The following is a 26,410-nucleotide window of genomic DNA, read 5'->3' as shown; positions in this document are numbered from 1 at the left end:
AAGAGAATAAGAAGTCATCAAAACGATGTAAAACATTAGCAAACCACGAAATATCAAATTAACATACATTTAATCATAAAACATTGTTGTTGAAATAATTTTTACGTTTCGTATATATAAATTGCAATGTAACTGTGATTAATTTGAAGTTATAGATTTATATTATGATTTTACAATTTTTATTTTTGTATAGTTGAAAAAAAAAATAAACTAAACACTTTTCTTCAAAATTGCTTCATCTATATTTCAAATTAATATCAATGGCACTTAATATATTTTTTACAGTGTCTCGATACATTAATATTAAACATTTCGACTTTATACATAAATTTATGCACATTGAACTATGACACTATTTAAAATTGGTGCCTCCTCTTTATTAGAAATTAAAATTTTTATTCCAACATTAACATGAATTATTTATTGTGAACGGTTTGGTTTTTTTAGATATGGCGTCGATATAAAAACATTAAAGGAACTAAGCGCGTAGAATTAAAAATAATATTAATGAAGAAAAATATTGAAATGTAAAAAAAACATCCATAGTTGCTGTTTGCGAAACGGTCTGCCGTTAATGACTTTCAACATAAATGAATTTTATTTTTTCCCCTCGGCCGTTCGTAGCAATATACAAGAGCCAATTACAAGCGTTTGCGTTTGTCACGTGATTTTGACGTATGACGTTAGTGTGAATATTAGGCTTTGCTTGTTTTCTCTCCGTTATTTTCCATAATATCGGCCATAAATACCGGATTATAAACAAAAATACAGAAATATCACAAAAGCAGTACACACATCAAAAAATATTTAGATTTAGACGTCAAGTTTATTAGAGCCCAATTTCTCATAAACAATCAATTTTCGGCTTTCAGTAAACTTTTATTCAATATACCTAGGTAGGTAAGACTGAAGTTTTATTAGAGAATTTATAATATATATTAAAATTCCAATACAACTTGACAATACCGTTGCAAAATGTTTTCGCCTATAAGATAGAATGACTCATGATAATATAAAATGCTAGGTTTTCGTTATATACTAGTTGGATACAAGATAATAACTTACTATAGACCAGTTCTACAACTCAAAAACTTTTCTATTTATTTCATGTTTTGTTCTTAGAGCGACTGTAGACAAACCAATCTCTGTGATAGCTACAGCTCCAAGTTTTTATTCACCGTTTGTCGCATATGTGGACATCACTAGGTCGATACATAATATTTATCGATTAATTTTCGTCTTGTTCAACTTCGTCTAGAACTCCAGTATACGTTCGGATTAAATGGCATTTGAAGCTGTACACAAAACACATTTTGGCACGCAAGAATTAATTGGAACAAATTTCGGTATATTAAGTATCACATAAAACATTCGTCCGACAACGCTCTACCATAGAGAGATCTCAATAAATGATTCAATTTGGTATAGGAAAACGAACCCATACGGGGCCTAGTTGCTGATATAAATGATATAAATCAAAATCAAAATTTTGCCATAAATCAAGAATGCCTTTAATTTTTTTTTCAAATTTGAAGACTAATAGCTATGTAAGGGTTCGTATTCCTATATCAAAATGAATCATTTATTGAGATCTTTGTTTTTAAAGCGCCATTTTGAATCTCGTGAAACACAAACATTTATTTAGTGTTTGACAAAAACGACATTTTGGAATAATGGTTTAAAACATTTCTCAAGCATGCGCTATTATTAAGTAATATCACACCAAAATTGTTATTACGAGGATATATTGAAAAATTCTTAGCCTACTATAGAACCATGTCAAAATATTTTATTACGCAACATATTCTCCTCTTAATTGGACACAGCGAACCTGCAATGACTCTAGAACTTTCAAAAAAAAAAGTTTTTTCTTGCTCTGCAAACCAGACCTCCACAGCTTTTATTACCTCCACGTTGGAAGAAAACTTACGACCTTCTAATCATTTTTTTCAGTTGAGGAAGGAGATGACAGTCGGACGGAGCTAAATCTGTTGAATAAGGGGGGTGTTCTAGTAATTGCAACATGAGATTTGTCTGCAGGGGCGTTGTCCTGCAAAAACAAAACTCCTTTGGTAGCTTTCCGCGTCTTTTCTTTTTAATTTTTTTCCGTAGTAATGTCGAATAGTAATCCCCAGTTATTGTTCTACCCTTATCCAAAAAATCAATCACGATTACTCCATGACAATCCCAAATAACTGAAGCAAGAACTTTTCCAGCAGATTTTTGGACGCGAAACTTCTTAGGTCTTGGAGAACCAGAGTGTCGCCATTCCAACGATCATTGCTTTGTTTCTGGATCGTAGAAATGTACCCAAGTCTCATCCATAGTAACAATTTGGATTAAGAAGTCTACATCGGTTTCAAATCGAGCACAGATCGAAAACGATGTTTCTACCTTTGCACGCTTTTGGTCAACATTCAAACATTTGGGGATCCATTTTGCAGCAATTTTTCTTACGTCCAAATTGACGTGAATTATATGATGAACGCGTTCGTATGAAATATTCAGTGTTTCAGATATCCGTTTTAGCCCAATTCGACGGTCTGATAAAATCATGTCATGAGCTGCATCGATATTTTCGACTGACACAGAAACTTGCCTTCCCGATCGGTCATCTTTTTCAATGGAAAATTTACCTCTTTTGAAGCTTGCAGTCCAAGTCTATTTTCACAATTTCGGTGGACATCTTTTTTCTTCTAATTTATTGGGTAACTCTGGTTTACTTTTTTGACGTCAAACTTTACTCTGACACTTCTAATAAGTTATTGTTCGTTGCTATAGTAACGCAATATTTTGTTTATACATAGAACTGGTCTAGGCTAACTAGATATCAATAGACCCTCGTATCTTCAAAAACAGATTATTGTTTCTTTAAATTTTTGGTCTCCCTTATTATAAACATCTATTTTAGATATATTTCTATTCGATAGGGTTTAAATTAAACGATAATACTTTCCGTTTTAAATAACTCGATTTCCTGGTCTATTTTGCAATAAAATAACTCCTTAGGAATGTAAGACATACGCCATAGACTTGTATGACTAGTTCTTCGAATCTTTTATCTTTGTTTCTTAGAAAAGGCGAGACAAACTCAATAGTACACGATACGAGAGAGAGGCTGCAGATTCTAAACGTAAAGTGATATCGAAGAGAAGATAAAGTGAGTTGATGAACTGAAGACAACCGAAAGATATATATATATATATTCACAGTTATTTCGTACCACGATAATTTGAATAATTTAAATTCTTACGTTTCTAGTCGATTAGGCAGTATCAGTATCAGCATTTCTTACTTATGATTATTTTACATAATTATATTACCGAGAAAAGTCATTAAAAACATTAATAATATTTATAACTATAAAAACAATCCCTTATAATTATTATTAGGGGAAAAACTTGCGAGATCTGCGTACTTGATTAGTACTCCTGGTGTTTTCGACAAGAAGGACTGAATTAAATCTTCTATCAACCACCATGACGCCACGTCTATTATTCCTTGTCTATCGGTGATCTTAGACCTATCGTAGTAAAGTCTCAAATGATCATTTTCAACAGCCTTCTGTGGCTGGTACTTGTAGTACGTCGTATAGAACTTGTTGTCTACGTTCTGGTGAATACTCTTTTGGGGGTAATGTGGCTCTAATAGTGGATGACTTCGAGTTGTGGTTGTTATTTTTCGTCTTAATTGTTAACCTTTGAATATCATTGTTTTCTCCATTTCAAAAAACCATAAGAGTTTGGGTATCGATTGGCTGGACCAGTGTGTATTAATCCTGGATTTTAATTTTGAAATCCCAGAAATATAAAGAAAGATCTACTATATTTGGATACAGAGATATTATCTGCAAGAAATACGTCGAAAAAATGATTTTCAAGCCTTGTTTCGTAATTTTGGAGAATTAGTATAATTTTCTAATATTTCGCCATAAATTGTTTTCAATTTTGTCTTCTTTGTGGGCTTTACCTTTTCTCGCAAGATCTTGACGGGTGCTTCCGTAACTCATTTTGTGGTTTCACAAATTGGTAATGGGGAGGAGCCGGTTTTTATATACCCTTACCAATACCGGTAGCTCCGACAATTCCATAACACATTTACATGGGATAATTGGACGTAAATAGTTCGATAAATTATGATCGGATCAGGTGTTAATTGGACCATGTTTTATGTCTATTAGGGCGGACTATACGATGTAAAAAAAAGTATATAAACTTTAATCTTGTTAAAAATAGTTGGGTCGCTGCAATTTTTATTAAATATTAGGATTATACGGAAAATTATATGGAAAATCACATCAAAATAATTTTTTTTGAATATATGATTTCTTATTAATTTATCAAGTATATATGGTATTAGAAAAAAAAATGAAGGAAAAGATATTACTGAAAAGTCCTATTTATCGAAAATCAAAATTAAAGGTATTAGTTTTGAAGATAGATAGTAAAATCGTCAACCCACTTCCAAACGTCCACACCTGTGACATTTTTTTTCGTGTTGAAAACATTTACATACACATCGTGTATCCCTTCCTTTTCTATTCTCACTCGACGATAATCAACCATATCACGAAAAAAACTAGTTTCCGTCTTTGTCTTAATTGTTGAAACGTTGTTTCCGTCTCTGTTTAAATATAAGAAGTTGGGCACGTGGATATGTCAAGCCATGTTTGATAAATAATGTCGTTTGGTTAAATATTGTAAAATTTTAATACGTATACCGAGGTCAAGGACTAAAATAAGTTCAAATAAGCAATTTTTTTAATTATTTAGTATATTTTCGATTTAAACTACATACGAAATATTTTGTAATTTGATATTATATATTCAGAAATAACGTGAAAATAGAAATTAAAATGAATTTCAAGAAAAGTTGATATTAGAAATAAAAATATCTGTGCATAGCTTTAGAACAAAATAAATTATAATTTTCAAATAACGACAAACAACAATAAAATCTCTTTTTATACATAGAATGATTTTTATTAACTATCATATACCAACTGATCTTTTTCTAACACTATTTCGTCCAACTATAAGACCAGTTTGAAACAAGAGTAGAACTTGAATAAAATCTTAATTTACCATTCTAACGGATTATAAGTAGAAATACTTCGGAATAATATTGTTTAGAATGGATTATACGGTTCTATACTCACAATACTACAAAGAAATGTGGGTTGTAGGGGACTGTAGGAGCTGCAACTCTTTTTATGAACCAAAAGAGAAATTACCATGCATCGCCTACTTGTTGTATTACGTCACAAACAATTTTATGGGTTTGTGTTCTGTTAGATTCGTTTTCGATTCTATTGTGGAATTTGTTAAGTTTCTATTTGCATAATTTTTACGTTATATTTTAATTTTGGTAGTATTTGCGTTTGCATAAAACCAACTCATTTTCCGGTGAAAAAAATCATATCTTCTTTGAATAATAATAATATTACTAAACAATAACACAGTTTTTTATTTCCTTAACCAAAAGTTTTATTTCCGCCAGGGTGTTTTTATAAAATTAAGAAAAACTACGTTTGTTCAGTATTCACTGTAGTGATCTTTCTTATATTTCTCAGAAGTTCTCTTGAACAAATTCGAATTAGCTGTGGGGGATTTATATTTGAAATATTCCCATAGAATTCAAATTGTGAACCTTATCATTAACTAAAACGTTTCTCATTAACATAATCGTCGACTATTTGCCTGGAGACCTAAATCCGACCAAAAATTCTACATATCAAACTATAGAGGTAATCTAAAAAATAGTTTTTATAACAAATGGCAGATAAAGTATTTAGATTTAAGTGTTTCTGTGGAAAACATTCCTTGCTCCGAGGTTGTCTAGCAGAAAACAGCTAAGAGTTTCTGAGTTGTTCAAACCAGGTAAATATCTTCGTGACGAAATATCAGATGAAACTATAGTAGGTCAAATGGTCAATTAGAACAACTAGCCGAACTACAGATTACCAGATCTATTCTCAAATCTTTCATTTGGTTTAAGATTTTAAATCAGAATAAATAGCCACTGAAGGGCAATTGAAGTTTTATTTTTATTTACTATAATGTAACAGTTCACAGTAGTGCTGGAAACGAAAAACTGAGATGTTAGCTTGTTCAAAGGACCTAAATATAATCCAGAAAATGCGCAAACTAATATAGTGTTTCCCAATCTTTTTTGTACCATGCTCCACTCAAACCCTTCTAAAATTCTTATGCCTCTTGTTTAATGAGATTTTTAAGCGTCTTGGGGTCCACGTGGACCCTGTCTACCCCAGGCAGGTTAACTGGACCCAGTTGTTATTTTGGTCTCGTCAAACGAATTTAATATATTTATTGACCGCAATTATTTGAGAATTCGCTTTTTTCTTTCAATTTTAGTACCGAAATCTAGCATTGTATTAAAATAGCCCAGAGCCAACCATTTACTGATTTTAAATAGCTGGAAAATCATTCTTTTTATTAGTACTGCTATCAAAGACAGTTTCAAGTATTAAACGAAAAAGTTTAAAATTAATAACAGTTTTCATTAACTATTATTCAGATTGAATAACGACTCGTTACCTATTGACATAACTGGTTTATTTTTCTCTTTCTTAGACTTGGTTTACGGCCATCTAAATAATAAACGTTGATTTCCATTGCAGAAATGAATGATACATTATGGAAAGAAATATCGTTTTTCAATGGGTCATATCTCAAGTAAATTTGACATCTCGAAAAAGTGAAACAATTCTTGCTAGTATATGACGTATTTGTACTCTTGTTTTTTATTATGCTGACCACACACATGTAAGTAAAGCTTATTACTACAGATGATAATGATAATATAAACGATGATCTTAGAATTTATAGGATTTCACTAATGATTGTTTTGTAGTTGTTTGCCTTTAGTCTTATGCTTTTCCAAATTTTTCATGTCGATTTATCTTTAGTCTCAAAATAGTCTCATTCGATTTACATTTTTTCCCTTATAGTATAAGGCAGATACAGGGTTCATTCAAAGTTTAGTTAATTGAATTTGACAATTATTTTTATGATTGGTGTCAGACGGTCCAAAATCATACGGCAATAGTCACTATTAGTTCGTATTCGATCCAACCGCTATTTTATACATATTTTCTTATGTAACCAGCTCTTCTAGATATTCTGATCGTTTCAAATGTATTTTTTCGTTTGAAAAACATTGCAAAATTGAGTTTTTGACTGGTATATTAGAACCAATTTATTGACGATTGATTCTGTTGGAAATTTTCTTGGCCACCCGCACTGTACTTTGAAACGTGACTAAAACAATTTTCAAATACTAAATTATTTAAAATTCGTGTTGTGAACCACAAACATGGTGTTTATGCTCAAATGAGTATTAAATAACTTTTAGTTTATCGGTTAACAAGGAGAAATCAGTAATTTAGAGCACAAACAATGTACCTGTCTCCAAAATTATAACCCAACTAATTATTGTGAAATGTGAGGTACTGAGCACTGTCAATATACGAGGGCCGTTTTATTTCAACCTCTCTCTCGCACTACACACTCCGCCATTGTTGATATTTAGGCGTCAGTCGGCGTTGTGCTACAGCCTCGTAAACATATTCGCTATTATTGATGCTCCCGCCAAGTGTGAATTGCGAAGTGTGATTTCGTTTTATTCAGACTAAAGTCCATAGTGCTGCAGAAATCGGAGAATGAGTCGTGTGTATGGGGAAAACTTCATGAGTGATGGTGTTAAAGTTTAAAGATGGCCGTAATGATGCGTACGATGAAGGTGGTCAAGGACGCAAATATATCATTTCAGATGACAAGATTGTTTCCATCAATTATCGATTTTAAAAAAGCTTTCATAACATTCAGATTCATGAGTTTACACTTAAAACTTTTCTTTGCTGTGATCTTTTTATATTTTTAGATTTTGTTTGTCTGAGATAAGAAATTAGGAAACAAACAACATCACTCTATATAATTTTGACGGAATTTCAAGTTATTCAACTTTTTTTATCAAAATCTAAAGTAGGTTATATTGAAATTGATAAGACTATAAAAGTGTAATGTTTAAACAGACAGTACTTAGGTAAACAAATTGTGTCAAAAGCATCAAGTAACAAATCACAAAAGACTTACTACCTTATGATTACAAAATATAGATAACTTTCAAGAAAAACATAAGCAAATTTGAATTTTATAAATTTTAAGAAAACACAGGCCTGGAAAATATTTTATCAATCCAATAATATACGAAACAACGTTTTTAAATTCGTTTTGCGGTTAAGAACTAAATGATTCGCTCTCTCTAGTTTCAGGGCTACCAATTGTAGTATAATTATAAAAAAAATCGCTGTCCAAACAATCACATCCCAAACAATAGTCGAAAATACACTTCAACCAAAAAATTCATTATTCGGTCAATCGTAAGCTGTACACGTTTCATTTTATGTGCTAAATCACCATATGGACAAAAAGCTTCAACTTCTGCCTGTACGAACTATTCTGAAAGTTTAGGCTACCAGGTGAGCGTTGGTTGAAATATTCTAATAGTATGAGATGTTATTCGACCAACTAGTTGGAGAGAGCTAACGAGAAAGGAAGTATCAGAGCCAATTGGTTGTTTCCCAGTCAACTTTCAAGCGAACTAATACTTGCTAAGTTGTTCATATCTTATTACAACAAGCTAGACCAAAGACATACTATCACTCAGTGAGATAGAACTGAAGAAAATTACAGAGATGATTATCTGAGGAACATGGAAAACGTTTCCGATAATATCTGTTATTTGTGCCAACTATAAAGAGAAAATGGGAGAAGAGAAGGAAAAATTTAAAAGGAGGAGGGTTTGTTGAAATCGACCCTAATATAGGAATTGCTCTTTTGCAGGTTCGGGATTTTGGTAGTTGCATGGGGCTGTGTTTGCTAACTTTTCTGAAGAAGGAAAAGCGGAGAATTAGGATTTTTGGATAGAAGAAATCGAAATGAGAGCTTGCAAACAAACGGTGGTATAGCTGCGGCTGCGTTATTCCCTATCGTCGGCCATTTGGCTGGGGAACCGGTTTATTAGGTTGCAGGTAGAAAACTTCCAGCTCTGACAATCGACGAAGAAGGTGTAAGAGAGGTGTGGGTTTTATCTGATGTACTCCAGTAGGAGGTTTTTGGGTTAAAACGAAGCGGATTAGATCAAGGTGTAGCATACCTCAAATAAAAAGAGCATTTCATCGTTTTTTTTTTAATTTTATTCTATCTTTAACTCACTTTTAGGTCTGTACAAATCGTTCGTTTATCGACTTTTTTGTTCATAGTCTATTCATGTTAATTCGTCTATTATTATATTTCGATTTTAGTTGAAGCATCTATTATTAGTTCTTTTAGTTTTTTGGTCTATTTTGGGTAATCTTCTCGCAATATATTTCATTTAAACTCATCCTGTTGGTGAGTTTTACTATAAAATAAATTTCTTACATGGTTATAAAGTTAACTGAGCAACTTTTTTTTTAATTCGTCGCATACCATTTAAACATATTTTTCGTTCAGATTTTTCCACCGTCAATTTATTTACCGCAATTACCGAGCAATGCAACAACTCCGCAAAGGTACTTTTCTAAATTCTTTCTTTTTACCTGATTGTTGCAATAAGAGAACTCAAATTCGAGAATATACACAGACACACATATATATATGTACGTCTAGCTATTATAAATAAATTCTTAGCGTGTTTCTTTCGGAATTTCTCCCAAAGAAGCACAATACACCAGGCCTTTAATCGGCCGACGTAGATATATGGCTGGTACTTTGGAGTTGGATTTACTAAATTAGGTACGTGGGGATCGCAACAAACAATTGGTGTGGATTGCCGAAATTTAACTCATTATATTTACTGCAAGGTGATAAATTTTATTTTGACATTACAAACAAAATTTTCCAAAGAAAAAATTAATAAGAAGAACGTTTAGTTCTTAAAAAGAAGATAACATTTAATATTTACCGCTCAAGGTAGTACAAATTTGATCAAAATGATGATGTACGAGGATCGCTTCTTAAGTTTTGAAATACTTAAGTTATTTTTAACAAACGTAACATCCTTGAAACATGCATGTTTTCGTGCGATGATTTTCTATGGCTTTCGACGTGGATTAAACCAACAGCTGGTTGACGATCAACTCGCTTCGACTTTGGTGATGAAGCACCATCTCGAATCACCATGTTTCGCTGGTTTACCGAATTCAATCGTGGTGGCACTTCGCTACAGGATGAATTTAGTGTCAAAACTCGTCTGTTGAGTTATAAAACATCGATGCTATGCTTAAACTGATAATGCAAGATCATCAAGTGACGTAAATATAGTGCAAAGAACTATTGGAAAGCTTCAAAAGACGTCTATAAGATCGTGACAGGCCACAAATCATGGATCTATGCATATAAACCCTAAATTAAACAATTGATTGTATGGGTCTTTCAATATAAGCTAAATCCTTTTAAATGTTTCGAGCGCTTAGTTTGTTTTTTTGGAATAACTGGACATGTCCTCACCGTTCCATTAGAGCTATATGGAACGGTCAATTCCGATGGTACACCAGCATTTATTTGGGAAACCAAACTAGTTATACTCTATTACGACAATGCGAACTCTCGCACTTCAGCTCAATATACATTTAATAAATATTCTCATCTTTTAATGCCTTGACTATTAATACCTCGAAGGGGCAGTTAATTATCTCGAATCCTTTGAACAGCATGGCGCCGAATGTCTTAAGGCAATAAAACAAGCCTACAATTAGTACACCTTTCTTTTATCAACCAAACAAATACTCACGAAGTTAGGCCGGTAAAAATGTTTTTACGGCGTTCATAAGATCGAGAAATTATCTCAAGAGTGTTTCCAATGAAACACTGTATCGAATGTATATCACACAATATAGTTTTAATTAGAAAATTCAATTGCGAAGTAAGAATTCCAAATTAATTTTTATCTAACGTTGTATTCAGAAAGATTTAGCGCAGATTATTGATTAAATTGACTGTACTGTAAATAGAGGTGTATGTAGTTATTTTAATGAGCTATTATTCCTGACATCAAGATTCGATAGAGCACTGGAACGATTTGGAATCTTATTACCTTACATTAAGAAAGATGGAGTAAGGTCTAGGACTGAATTTGGACATACGCTTTTAAATAAATCTCATTATAAGACATTAACAAGTTTGGGTCTGATAATTTTTGATTTCCAGCTTGGTAATTGCCTCTTCTAGAGTAATTAAGTTAAGAAACGGGAGAGATGGGAATTATTGTAGCAGAAAACTTTGAAATGTTCCCATCTACTTGATGTTATCAACATTTTTATTTATATTTTTACCAAATTTTATAATAGACACAAATAATTAATGAAAACTTTACTTGTTTTTTTATATAGGATAGAGAAAGTGGACAAATACCAAACTTCGAGAAAAAAATCGAGAAAAAACAGTACAAGTAAATTAACACGAATTGCGGTTAGCTTTCAACAAATTGGGGGTCTGGATTGGGAGGTTTTCTATTTAGATTTTTGAAATGTAAAGTATTTTTTCAAGCTTTCACGAGGTTTTTTATTAGATGCGTTCAGAAATTATATATTTATATTATTCATAACATAAATCGGAGCAGTTCGAATTTCTGTCTGATTTTTTGAATGTCGTGCCTGGCCTAAAATATATTACGTCTACGTAGTTGGTCAACTATTTTATAGCCCAAAATCTGGTACCTGACTTTCGAGAAGAAAACAATTGTCGGTCTACATGGGCCATAAAAACAGGCTTAAGTTCTATTGTGTTGAATATTTGACATGTTACCTACATTTTCAAAAATAATAACTGTTTTTATAAGCAGGTGGATGACAACAATCGGGATCAATGACAATGTCATCGATTTAACTTTTCGTTTCTGGTTAATTCATAAACATAAAACAATCAAAATTATAATTGATGAAAGTCGGAACTCGAAAAAAATAGAAAAAACACGGAATTATATATTAACGATGGAGTATAGAGAAAATATTGTTATTTAAAAAAAAACAATTTTATTATGTGATGTATTTATTGTTAAAATTGATAACATGTTCGACCTTGTCGTTAATTAGTGTAAAATAAATTAGGTTATGCTAATTTTCCTTCAAATTTCAACTAATTTGAAATTAAATGTAATCATTTTATATATGCGTTATTTAAAAAAGTAATAATCAACAATGTTGCTTTGTAATTTCATTAATATACAATAATTTTTTAAAATGTTACCATAAAAATATACCTTAAGTCGATTTAACGAGATTTCGTATAGAACTGAACATGTTGTACAACTAATATTATCTAATATCAAACGCAATAGTTTTCGGTAAAAAACGGTTTAACAGAAATACAGATTAGCATCCTTTGGTATACCAGAACACAGAAGATCTATCGAAAATTGCACTTGAAGAAGATACAAGAATTTCGAAGAACTAAGAGCGGATCTAAACTTAAACGTGAGGCAAACAAGGTCAAGGAAACAGCTGAACCACGACCAGAGATTAGTACATCAAGATGAACAAATGAAGAAAAGGAATCATCTATTAAATTACTTGCTAATTCATGAGGATTGGCAGGAACACTTCAATGAATCGTTCTTTAAGGGAATTATTCTAAAAGAGACTAATGCGTAAATATTTTTATACATTTATGTACATATTTTCAACAAAACCTTGGAATGACAAAAAAATGTACTTAATTTTTGTAAACAAAAAAATTCCTAACGTTCATTTTTTTCATCGACAAACCATTAAAATACACATAATCCTCTTAGCGCGAACTCTCTTATTTACTTTTTTTATTGACGCTTTGAGATGTGTTCAAGTCCATGTTATACCATTTGCTTAAGCAGTATAAAACACGTTCGGCGGCATTTTTTCCCTCGTATTCTTGCGGATATTTAATAGAGATCGATCGGAGATCTTTTTGATCGGCCATCAAAATCAAAAACAATACTATCAGTTTTACATCAATCCGCCAAATCGTTACATTATACAGGGACAACCGATATAAACAAGAAAACTTGTGTAGATACTCGTCATACACCTGTCTCTTTTCCACGAGAACACGAGCGTAGCAAAAAGAAAAATAAATACAGGGTGGCGCAATAGAACCAACATTTACTAAGTATAGGCTACAAAAATAAATACATAAGGTTTTGTTGAAATAAAAGATATGATGATTAGGTAATTAGATGAAGTTTATTTTTTAAAAAATAACATCAACTAAATGACGCCCCTCTCGAAGACGGCACTACTCTAAACACGAACGCAGATTTGTGAAAGCTGGTTTGATTGCTACCATTTCCTGACGGATATTTTCCTTTAACCGACTGATGTCCCTCGTATTGTTTATGTTATCTTTATGTTTGAGGTGTCCCTACAAACAAAATCAAGAGGCGTCAAGTCAGGGCTACGTGGGGGCCAAGGGATATCACTTCTTCTGGAAACATCCGTCTCACAGCCGCCATAGATTCATTTGATGTGTCACAGGTCGCTCCGTCTTGTTGGAACCAAGTTCTCATATTCTTTGCTTGAGATTGCTGTCCATACCGTTACTTTCAGACTAAGCAGTGGTTGTTGATGTTTCATATTCGGTCCAATAATGACAATTTTGTAGATTTACGAACCCATTTAAATGAGTCTCATCTGAGAAAAGGATGTTGTCGAAAGTGGAAAATCGACTTAGCATCAATCTTGCTTCAAAGTCTGTATCTTTCAATTCCTGTGTTAACTGGAACTTATAAGGATGCAGTTTAAGATCCAACTTCAAAATTCCGATCGATTCCAATCCACATGCGGATTTTCTAGTGTTGGCTCCTTCATCAATATTGTCTGTTGTCCTAGCCGTTCTTAGACGACCTTTTGCTGGTGGTTTAAACGTGGAACCGGTCTCTCCAAATTGTTTAACCCATATTTTAATTAAGAGGTTCATTAATGTGTCTTAATTCATATTCTGAAGGTACAGTCTTGCCAAGACATATGAACGACCGTTCTCGTAAAACGTTTTACGTCGAAGTGACTAATAAAACTACACGAGTGCATTTTTCCAACAACGCTAGGCTCTTGATGAACTTCTTTGAGAGGTTAAAATCGACCGAGATCGAAAACGAACTACCAAACTTTCTAAATCCTTGTCAAAAGTTGTATTTTTTCAATTTTGTGAAGCATTTCATCGAAATTACTTATCCTTTTGAAAATGTTTGTGATACATCTGTGGACAACCCGAAAGTATTCGAATTCGATATTGATTAGATCTAGATATGCAGTGAGATAAACGTTGTGGTGAATTTTTCTTTTATGGAAATACTGAAACCAGCATTTTTTATCAAAAACTTCGTGTTTACCGACTATTAAACTCCCATTTGGAATAGCAAGTTGCTGTAAAGACGATTTATTCGTGTGAATTTTCAAGCAATTGCATTAAATGGAGTTTCGACACCATATATAAAGGTGTTTCGTTTATTTAAACATAAAAGGCATACCTCCTGAAATAGGTTTCTAATATAGAGAAAAATTCTGATAAATATAGAAGTATAAAACATAGAAAAAAATAATAGTAAAACAGCTTGTTTTAGTATGAACATGTAGACAAGGGTGGAAGCTTCTAAATATAAAAATATGTGAAAAAAATAATAATAAGATGGAACTTATTGAAAAAGGAGGAGTATATATTAAAAATGAAAAGTATAATAATAATTTACCAGCGATATGTGGTCTAGAAGGGGTGAGTTAGAATGAGTAAGTAATGAGTAACAATAAAAACGGTTTATTTCAATTTCCGGCAGAACTACAAGTCTTATGGAAAAAAGTTAATTAGCAAGGTTGTAGGTAATAAAAAGATCTACAACTTTTCTATCAATTTTTTCTAAATAACATCGAAAATTTTGTCAAAAAATGAAATAACAAAATTTTTGGATATTTCTTTATTTACGGAAAATACGAAATTTGGTTGGGTGAAAAAGCAACCTAATTTTTAATCTTGAATTCTAGAGAATCGAAATATCAGCTTTTTTTAAAAAGTTGGTGAGTTTTTGGCTTGGTAAAATCTCTACTTTCTGATGTTGTAAAAAAATATTACCATCACTATTGGGAATTCTCCCGAAAAAAGCAAAAAAACGTAAAAACTCCCATATAAATTTTTTTTGGATAATTATGTACAATTTTAGATATTTGTTAAATTTTTTTCATCTAATTATCATCTATTAATAATAATAAATAATCAACTATGAATAGAACATGGACTCGTTTGTCGTTAATTAGAGAATTAAATTTTGATTAATAACTAAAAATTGTACAAAAGAAAATTTTCGGATACGGATACATTTATTTTTTGCCTTTTCTAAGAAAATTTACACTAGTGATGGTAATTCTTTTTTACACTCTTAAAAAGTAGAAATTTCAAGGAACAGAAAACTCATTGACTTATAAAAAAAACTGATATTTCGAGGGGAGAGCACAGGAAATTCCGACGATGTCAAACTTTTCCTAAATATGAAGTGTTGCCAAATGTAATTTCCCTTCGAATATAGGACCAATTGATAACTCTGTATAGAAAAACAATGTGAATTATAGTATTCTCAACAAATTTGAATATTTGATACCCTTTCGTTCCATCAACCCTAGAAGACTGCGGTGATGAAACGTATAAGGAAATAAGATAATATACAAAAACTGTAAAAATTGTTGAATTCACAACATAATTAGCGACTATTATGATACTTTGTAAAAAATTCAATGATAAAATAACAAATTGGACTCGCTACTAAGTTTGTTTCAAGGTATCAATCAATCAACCTGAGATAATTGAATTATGTCACCAACAACAATGCTATTTCACAATAATAATTGTTATTTGTTGATAATGTTTAAAAGAATTTTCCTTGAGCAATAGTTATGATGGTGATTAGAAACTATAGATTAAAACATAATACTACCCCGATTGCAATAAATCGAATATAAAGAATTGTTCTGCAAGGTTGCAATACAAAAAAAAAGATTATAAAACACTTACTAGTTATACTTCAATTTTTATATCTTTTGTTTGTCGTATATGTAAATAATTGAGTGTGAAAAATATGAAATTCGCGTATTGTCAAGACATTATTGAAAACAAACATTTTAAAGCAGCAGTTTCAAGGAAATCTGAGCAGACTCGTTGACGCAAGAGCTTTTGGTCAACAGTCTGATTTTTTTGCACAGACTTTTGTCTTGTGTAATTTCTCGTATAAAATTCTTTTTTTATCTTTAATGATCTGCACGCACAATTTGGTTGATTTTGGTCACTGTTTCCGGAGTTGAAACGGTCACAAGTCCACCTGGCCGCTGGTCATCTTCAGTGCTCTCGTGGCACTCACTAAAGCGCTTACTTCACTCAAAAACACGCGCATGAGATAGAGAATTGTCCCCATATGCATCTTGCAAAAATTTATAGCATTCAATAGGAGTTTTTTTCAATTTAAGGAGAATTTGGGATTCGATTTAAACCGCTACTGCAGAAATACTGTAATAGTGACGGAAACGTGTTTTGGGACGTACATGGATAAGATTTCTAGATACCCACCCGTCTAGGGCTTCTTCTAAGGCCGAAGGACTCAGTACACTCATATCCTCTTCTTGTACAGATACATATATCTTCCTATGGAAGTTGTGCATACGAATCTTGTTCTTGAAATGTTGGTATTTCAATGATATTATCTTCTAAACGGCATCTTCCTTTATAAAGATTTTATTTTATATCCAGACCTCGTACTACATTTTTTTATATCGTTTTTATCGTAATTATTATAATTCTCTATATTCACTAAAAGTATTTAAAGTTGAGACATTCCAAATATTTAAAAGAAAGGCTAGTTATTTATGATTTATTATTCAATATATTGTACCAAATATCCGGTTCTATGTATCTAACTCTTAACAGAACCGTAATTTTTGGCGCCGGTCTAGGTACATAAAAGAAATTCGACAATTCCAATAGGAAGTTTTCGTAGTACTTCCTGTTTTTAGAAAATATTTATTGGTACTGTTTAAGGAAAAAAACGTATATATATATATTTAAAATCCTTGCTTTTAAATAATTTATACAAATGATTTGCATAATTTTTTTGCAACAAATATTTTTTGTTAAAGATTATTTAAATGTATAATATGCAGTACATCAAATATATCGACTTTAAAGAGGCATTTCAAGTAATTCAGTCTATAATTTTATCTCATATTTATTATTAATATTTGAGACAAAAACGTCTATCTATAATCAGGTCATTTCAAACCAAGTAGTTTCAAAATGTGGGTGTGTAGTACTGAACATTTCGTTTCACGTTTGAATAAAGTACTTAACGTAAATTATCCGTAATTATTTTTTAATGATAGAAAAATGTATAGAAAATAAATAATTAAATTGGAATGTCGTTGTTTAAAAATTTATGTAAATGCAATCTTCAATATATACGAGGTATAACATCAAATTTTGTATCCATCAAAGTACTTTTAGCATTTGCTGGTAAGTCGTCGGGAATAGTGTCAAAATGTTCCAAATTTTCTATTTCAAAAAAGAAAAAAACGATGATCACAACATTCGGATCTTCCATCAACCTTAACTCTATTTCAAATCTCTCAAACTACTTGTAAGTAGTCTCCAAAGTCATTGCTTTGTCAGATTTTAATATTTCGTGTTGGAACTGACTAAAACTTGTCATTGCTTGTGTCAACATTTGAGATTATGATGGTATGATGAAAAAATCAAAATTTCTATATGGAGTTTTCAAAAAATACGTAATTAATTGAAATACATCTTCATAAAAGAAAATGGTGGAGTGTACTATGTTCATATCAACAAAACTCCTTGAGTGTCTAAAAGTTTTAGTTGCAGCAGGAATATGGTTGATTATTTTCTTTGCTCTATCTATCTCTATATTGCTTATATTTAAACTTTTGACATTACTGCAGAGACAAGATTGACAATTATTTTCTCGCTTATTTCAATTGTGAAATGTTTTGATTTTTGACCTCACTATCAAAACTAGTTTCGACTATAAGTTTACCAAGGTTTTTCATCACCTCGAACATAACATCAACGTTCATTTGTAAACTAATATTAGAATAAAAAAAATAATTGGTAAACAGATTTTAGTTTCACAGCACCAATCAAATTAGAGTTTTAGATCCAATACTAAATTTTTGATTATCGTAATGTTTGTTTAATATTAATAATGTTTATGATTTTAATGCATCAATAGTACCATTACTGATTTTATCAGTTTACTTTTAATGGGTGTCTAAAATGAAAAGTCCTCGTATATAGAAACTTTGGTACGAAAACTACTTACATCAGAACATCCGAAATCGAAAATATCCACACAAGTTCTAACAATTTTTTAAAACTATTTGACTGTTCTATTGGGAAAAATAAACGTATGTCACAATATGAAACAAAAACAACAGAAACAAAACGCAGATGTATGCAACGAACCGCGCAGATCGTACTCCGTTATAACCTCAACTATTCGATCTTCGGTACGCGGGTCTGATTCGATTTTTACAGGTAGGTTTTGGTACCTACTGACTTTGACTCGAATGTGTGGTACGACCAAGCACGTTAAGTAAGATGATATGTTTTAGACCCGGTACTAATAAATGAATAAATTTTTGAATCGTTACTATTATTTGCCAATTTCGTATTACGAAACTGGCCTAAAATATTTCACAGAAACAATTTTTATACATATGTATTAGGATCTTTTGTCATAATTTAATGTATTCCCGTTTTTTATTGATCTAATTCCGAGCAGTTGTCGAAGTGGTGTCGACTTCATGAATTATAGAATAAAATAAAAACGAAAAGATCTTTTCGAAATGGTTAAATGATGTGTTTGTGTGATTTTTATATACATTTTGTGTAGAGCGAGACTACCTACCTGTCAACCATTTACAAAAAACGATTAACATTACGAAATGTCCCCTTGATTCATTTTAATTATGATTGAATTTAGATATTTGCAGATAAGAAATTGAATATGCGATAACAGGTTTTATGAATGTTTCATATCAGACTATAAACATATTGAATAAACATTTCCAACGGTTTCCACTTCAACATTTATAGAACTAAAATAAAACTTTGTTAACCCTGTATTAGATCGACACAATTTATACACACATTTATATATTTTAACAATCAAACTGTTAATTCTAGCATAATCATGCTCCTAAGTTTGTAAATAAATGAAAAAATTATCAAAACAACTGTTAAATTAAAAGCAGTGGTCTCTTAAGTCACCTGGTCTAAATTTACTGGATTTTTTCTCTAGAGAGTAGCACATGCAATGCAATGATATCACTCGTTGATGCAAAACACAGAAAAACTATATCAAGTAGGATCAAGCTCCCAAAATACATCATCTCTTCGTTGTCGGAAAATCTTTGACCACCGAGCCATTTTTTTCAAATATGGGAACAGAAAATAATCCGAGAGAGCTAAATCTAACGAACAGGGTACATGAGGTGGTGATTCAAAATTTGACCATTGCAATAAAAAATGTGTGAGCTGGTGCATTCTCTTGATGAAACGACACTTTCTTCTTAGCCAAATGCGGCAGTTTTTGCTTGATTTTTCCGCTCAAACGTTGCAATAAGTTTGCATAATATTCGATGTTGATAGTTTTTTATTTTTTCAACATATTCAATGCAAAATTGTTCCACGCGCATCCCAAAAAACCAACGCCATGACCATGCTTCTTTGGAGCCGGTTCTCCATTTTCAATCCATGGTTTTGATTGTTATTTTTCTTCGTGTGTGAAGTGATGGACCCACGTTTTATCTATGGTTATGAAACAAAGTTATATTTCTGTGAAATATTGCCAAACACTCAATGGAAACATCTTCACGAAGTTGTTAATGTTCCATTTTGAGCAAACGCTACACCCACATTGCGCACAGGTTTATAATGTCAAAATTTTCAGTTAATATACGATGTACTTCACTTTTTGATATGCTCAATTTATCTGCTAGCTCGCGCACTTTCAGTCGACGATCATCGTGGATTTTCTAGAGTCTTCACCTCATTTGGTCGACCTCTACGATGCTGGTCGTCTTCGCAGGTCGTACAACCTCATTGAAACTCTGCTACCCAATATTTTACTGTTGCTAACGAAGGATTAATCTCACCTAGAGTAGAATCTAGTTCAGTTTTTATATTGGTTGAGTCAATGCCTTTCAAATATCATATGACGATGACCATTGTTTACAAATTAACTGAAAATGTTCACTATCAATGGCTACCAAACAAATAGTAAACAACGTGTCGTCTTCAAACTTGAAACATTTGCCGTATAGACAGGGGTAGTTTTAAAGCAACTAGCGACATCTCTAGGTCAAGCCAATACTTCTTGGACCATCCTCGTACGAGAACACGACATGAATCTTAGAAAGCAGTTATTACAACTTTACTTGTATTTCGTTGTTGCTTTTTTGCTTTCAAAAACGACATGATGAAACCTTGTTACGGTGATAGATGAGGTGCTGGTCATCAGAACAATAACTCCGAATAAATGTCTATCGAAACGCGCCTCAGACAGTGTAAATTCTAGTGTAGTAATGGTGTAAACTGTGTATGAATATCACCAACGGTTCCAGAAATTTCAACTTAGTTAAATTCCAATATCATAGTTCATTATTTAACATATTTCGATATACACAGATTAATATTGATATTTCACAATGATATACAATGTTTTTAACACATTTCTGTTGGTATTTTGAGTTTATTCAAATTTTTTTCTTATGTCACACTTGATAGATGAACTAACAGGTAATTTAATCTTAAAAACAGGTTTGCTTCATTACTCTTAGGAATCCTACAGCTTAAGAATGTAAAAAAGCCCATTCACTTCACTATTTTTTTTAAGAAAGATATAAATTGAGGTTATAAAAACCATTTTTATTTTATGACGATTGAAATTAATAAATATCAAAATTCTTGCTGAAGAATGTTAATGTTAACGTGTTTACACAAAAAAGATGTTTTACATTATATATTAATATGAGTATTTATAAAAATATACCCAGAGGCGACTAAAAATAACAAAATGGCTGCTTCAGAAACACCTAGTCATTACTAAAGCCGTATCCAAAATAAATTTATATATAAGGGCCGCTGGCTTGTAGAGTGAACCAGTTATGAAGAAATGCGGCAAATAATGATGAGAGAGTGCCAGAAGTACTTTCCGAAATAGGCCAGTTCAAAATGAATTATAAAACTTGTCAATTTATTTAACAATTTATTTAAAATAATTTCGCTTTTTGATATTACTGTCTTTTATCTATTTTTAGAAGACATAATAACAACTCTAAATTTTTCCTAGTGAAATTCGGAATATTTTTTTTGAAATTTTGAAAAACTAACTTTGTACACCATCAGGCCTAGAATACTTGTGCTCGAAAGTAATCACGCATGCCGTGATCTTCGTGACTGTTCGATCCAGATAGCGGCGATCAAAGTGCATGATGGCGGAGTGGCTCGCGGGGGAAAATGGTGGAGTACCATCGTATCGCCTTATCAACCGTCATCGTGACTATGTGGCCAACATCGGCAACGGCAAGCCGACATTACTAACTATCTCGCCGGTACTATCATCTTCGCGATGGGATGCTGTGTGCTAAGTAACGAAACAAAGAATGCTTAACGAAGGTCGTCGCTTCGGCCGGTACCAATAAGATAATTAAAAAAAAACTTCGACGAAATATAAAGAACCTTAAAACTAACATTTAAAAAATCCTTTCTACGAATATACGTCAGTTCAATAAAAAAAATGTAGTAGAAGCTCCAGTTTTTCGTTAATTACGAGTTTGATTGATTATAGTTAATTATACATCAACTTTATAATAGTTATATACACAGTGGTCTGGCTAAAGATAATATTGAAGTTGGTTTATGACTTTCTATTGCCACAAATTAAATGATTGAGAGTGTAAAAATCAGGGAAACGAATAAAATTTTAATATCTAACATTGTGTATTCGATCTTGATATATTGGGATTGAATTTCGAACACTCTTTATATCTTAACCGGACACTGCCATCTAAGAGATCACCTTCACACCATGGGCATCACGGATGATCCGGAATGCCGCTGAAGCATGGAAGAGGACACCTGGGCAAACCCCACAACCTGCCTAACGACATCAAAGATATCAAGCCTGATCGGCTTCTCAAAGGACATCGAACTTTGGTAAACTATAAACCTTTTATACCTACAGTGTTATTATGAGATAATATTATAATAATTTAACTTACCTGTGTTAGTTGGCGTCGGTAAGGTGGTGTTTCACGCATTATTCTTCTTTTGTAATTTGGAAATATATCTTGAAAAGAACGAAACGAAAATTTCTTGATTTTTCTTCTCTATATCATCGTTCTTAACTTCATTAAAGATCTTGATGAAGTAATTAACAAAAATCTATGTAGGAGTTCGAATGAAAAACAATAAATTTGCATAATAGCTTTAGAATTACTCAACTTTTCAAAAAACTTGATAACATGTTTCAAAATTCATTTGAATTTGTTCTAATTGCTCTAGAAACTACATTCCTCGAAAGAATTTTGTATAATTTTACAGTTTAATTTTATTATTTCAAATTTCTAATGGTTGTGATAAAGATACCTACGAATTTTCTAAAATAAGATTTAATGTTGATTGAGTCGTAAAATAAGTAATTCAATATATCAATTAGTTTGTAATTGATAAATATTAACCAATTAATTGGTTAATTATTATTTAACTGAATTTCGAGAAAAATAAAGATTATAGAATAAAAATAATCTTGTTACTGTATCTCTTAATGAACCATCCTGTATACTGGGCACCTGAAAACAACTATTGATTATTTTGTACTAAGTTATGAAACCACTTAATACATACAATATGGTGCAAATTATTTTTATTTTTAAAAATGCTATTCGTATGGATACCTTTTTATTTTTAACGTCATCTATGCGATTGTGATGACGTCATTGCTAAAGTTTTTAAATGGTAATGTTCAGTAATATCAATATGTCTGATTGATTGATGTTTGTACTTGTATAACAAAAACTTTGTATCATTAAACCCTCACAGCTCCGATGACCTTGAAAATATCTTCACATAGTTTTTTTATGTTGAAAATTGAATCAATATACTGATTTTTTCCAAAACTTTGTAGTTTTTGTTTACATTTCTCGAATATATGCTATTTGTATGATATATGAAGTCAGAATGATTCCACATGACAAATTTTAGGTTAGGTTAGGTCAATAGTTGCGTCACAATCGCTAATAAGCTCGAAATATTTGTTGCTGGTTAAAAAAAAACTACTAATAACTAATAAATAAATAATTTATTCCTTTCATTTGCACCATACAGTACGAACAAAAATATGTAAACAATGTTTAAAGCAAGTTTCAAAGTAATATCACCTTGGTCAACCTTCCTCAAATGATTTTAATAAAATTTGAATTTCGACTATAACATTATTCGTGACCGTCTGGTTCCCATAAAAACCCAAACGTAAAACAACGAAATGTTAATAATTAAAAAAAACGAATACCTATTCAAAAACTACAATAAAAGAAAAGGTTACCAGCTGTGTAACTGCTGTTAATTTATCAAAGTCAAAATGGTGGAGCTTTTGTGGTTACTTTATGAGATCTCAGTAGGTTACGCCGGGTCTCTTGATCTTCTGATAAACGTTCGGTCAGCTCAAACTTACCTGAAATAAAACAAGCGTGTTAACAACTGGAAACATTAAAAATTATAATAATAAAATAAAGAAGTATCCTCTCCAAATAATTATGTCTACAGTTGTTGACAGTTTATTAATTTCATCAAAAGATCTGGTGTTGACCTTAGTAACGTTCATTGGGATAAAAAAACTTGACATTAAACTTTAGTTTGAACCAATTATAAACAAAATTTTTACGATATTTGTTTTAAAGTTGAATCGCTTAAGAAAGTTTTATAAACAAAAAATGTTGGTTCAATTTCTCTGGAAATGAAATTAACTTTGTGAAGAAATACAAAGGAACAGTCAAATTCAAAAAAAAGTGAGCTTGGAACAAAAAGAAAAAAGGTTTGACAAAGGAATTTAATGATGAAAATAACAAAAACTGTCATGCTTTCAATAAAACCAAAAAAAATTTAAAAAATAAATGGGACAATTTAAAAATTTGTTCTAGGACGAATAACTGTTTTGTTTTCTCGATGCGTCAACAATTTTGATAATTTCTTCATCATCATCGTCGAGTTCATAAAACATAAAAAGCAGATTTCCAATGATTTCACCAAAATTATTGATAATACCGTAAAAATGTGTACAAGTTGGGTTCTGATCTGAATAGAAGTTTAAACAACCCCCTAACCTAACGTTTAAAGCGAAGTTTTTCGGTAAACGCCATCTATAAAACGTGAAAAAATCTATTGTTTAAAGTGACGCTTGGAGTTTGAACTTCATTTGTAAAATTGTGCCTAAGACATTAACCCGAAGAAGTTTATTGATAGATGAAATTTTTTTTTTATTTTTTCTTCATTTTCAAAAAATTTTTGTTATTCAGAAAAATGCGTATTGATGTAATTTGATTCATTTAATGACGAAACGTTACGGATACGACACACATTCAATATATTGACATTCATCTAGTATTTATGGTACTCGTAATGTTTGAATTTCTACCTAAAGTTTTATTAAAAAAAAAGAAAAATATCTTAGATTCGTTAAATCATCAGAATCATATGTTAATAACTTGATTGTGTCATTTTTGTACTAAAAATACATTTTTGCGAATATTCCATATTTATAAATAAAAAAATACCACTTATATTATCCAACCTAATGAATCAATTTTTTCCGTATGTTACTTTTTATAAAGTGGAAACAGCATCGTTCGACTTAAACGTTTAGTCAAAAAATTTATTTATACATATATTGTCGAGAATTCCCGCGGCGAATTTGAAGCACGGCAGGTCTGCCACATAATTAAAATAATAACGAGAAAAACTTTTAATACATTGCTAAAAGGGTAATTTACACGATTAAACTTATGGTATAAAATAAAAACAAAGTTATCTTATAATGAAGCTGGTACCACACGATGCGTCCAATGTTTTCAACGTTGAAGACTACACATTGAAGTCGAACCTAAAAAATTCAATTCATCGATCTAAAATCTGGTACTCGAAGGTTTTTAAAGGTTTATTTTACATAAACTTACTCACTTCACCCCCCAACAACAACCCCTTTGCATAAAACAATAAAGTTACCCATCACTTCCAAGGTTTTCGAATATCGACTTGAAATTGGTCTAGACAAGTGAGAAGGAGTATGAAAAGATTTTTTTGACCAGGTAGATATATCATTTGATTAATTATAACTCTAATGACTAAAAATTTTAGGGTTTTGCATGTGACTTGGTTATTTCGTCCCAGTGTAAACATTGCGTGTAAATGCTACGTGTTTTTTATGAAAAACCAAAGTTACCAGTATCAACCAGTTTATTTTAAAAGTATTCATATCTGTTGCATGATGTTCATCACATTTTTACCACTTTTGCATTTATAAAGGTAAGGTTCCAGAATTCGCGTTGAACGCATCGTGTAGTACTGCCTTAAGTAAATTAATACCATCGTTGTGATAGGAAAAAAAAAACACGGTTCGCTGTCACTGTTCAGACAAGTTATGCGTTTGTTAACAACATAAATATAACAGAAAGGTGCTGATTTTATTTTAAAACAACACGTGAATTATGTTCAGTTTTTTATTTTCAAATCAAGGCGGGATTTAATTTGTAAAATACGTTAGGATTTGTACTATACGATAACTAAAGATATTAAAACTGGAAAATATGAATTTCGAAACTTTTTTATTATTATAACTTGATAAAACTTGGAACAATTCATGTAAACGAGTCGATAAAATTAATAACATATATAATTTATACTAAAACAAGTGAAAAAACACTACGAGGGGCAAGTAAAATATTAAAATCGATATTTTTGAATATTACAAAGTCTTTTTGGTTCTTTTATATCAAATATTGTCATATTTATTTGAGATAATGGATAAAAGTATGAATTTTTCTAACTTCATGTCTAAAATTGCTAAAAAACTATACGAGGGATAGTCAAAACGAAAAAACGAAAAAGGCTTATAACTTGATGAATATTGATGAACAACTTGTTCGTTTTTTTATTATACATGGTGTTTCGGGTCTTGAGTAGAAGACGTATGGTCGCGTGAGAAATTTTTTTTACGTCACTACTGAATTTTTTGCTGAACTTTTTATCTATATCGAAATGCATATTCCTAATTGGTACAGAAATATATAAATAATCAATTCTGCACAATTTCTAACTTGTTTAGGTTA

The 26,410-nt window shown here is 31.4% G+C and overlaps 1 protein-coding gene across 3 annotated transcripts in view; it reads right to left on the bottom strand.

Annotated features, from left to right (window-relative positions):
* Positions 1-26,410, bottom strand: part of LOC130903681 (epidermal growth factor receptor) — an 87,823-nt gene that overhangs the window by 26,089 nt on the left and 35,324 nt on the right. The window contains exon 1 of one of the 3 annotated variants that reach the window (XM_057815907.1): positions 22,310-22,520. The exons of 1 other annotated variant lie outside the window; for it this stretch is intronic. The gene's annotated coding sequence lies outside the window, so the exon portion shown is untranslated. Of the gene's footprint in view, positions 1-18,345; positions 18,594-22,309; positions 22,521-26,410 lie in introns of those variants that run through there. One more of the 3 variants, XM_057815908.1, reaches the window with a different exon arrangement.

The sequence above is a fragment of the Diorhabda carinulata genome, chromosome 2 (assembly GCF_026250575.1).
Source record: "Diorhabda carinulata isolate Delta chromosome 2, icDioCari1.1, whole genome shotgun sequence".
In the NCBI taxonomy this organism is placed as follows: domain Eukaryota; kingdom Metazoa; phylum Arthropoda; class Insecta; order Coleoptera; family Chrysomelidae; genus Diorhabda; species Diorhabda carinulata.
Note: the sequence above shows the minus strand (reverse complement) of the source record. Positions and strands in the feature narration are given on the sequence as shown.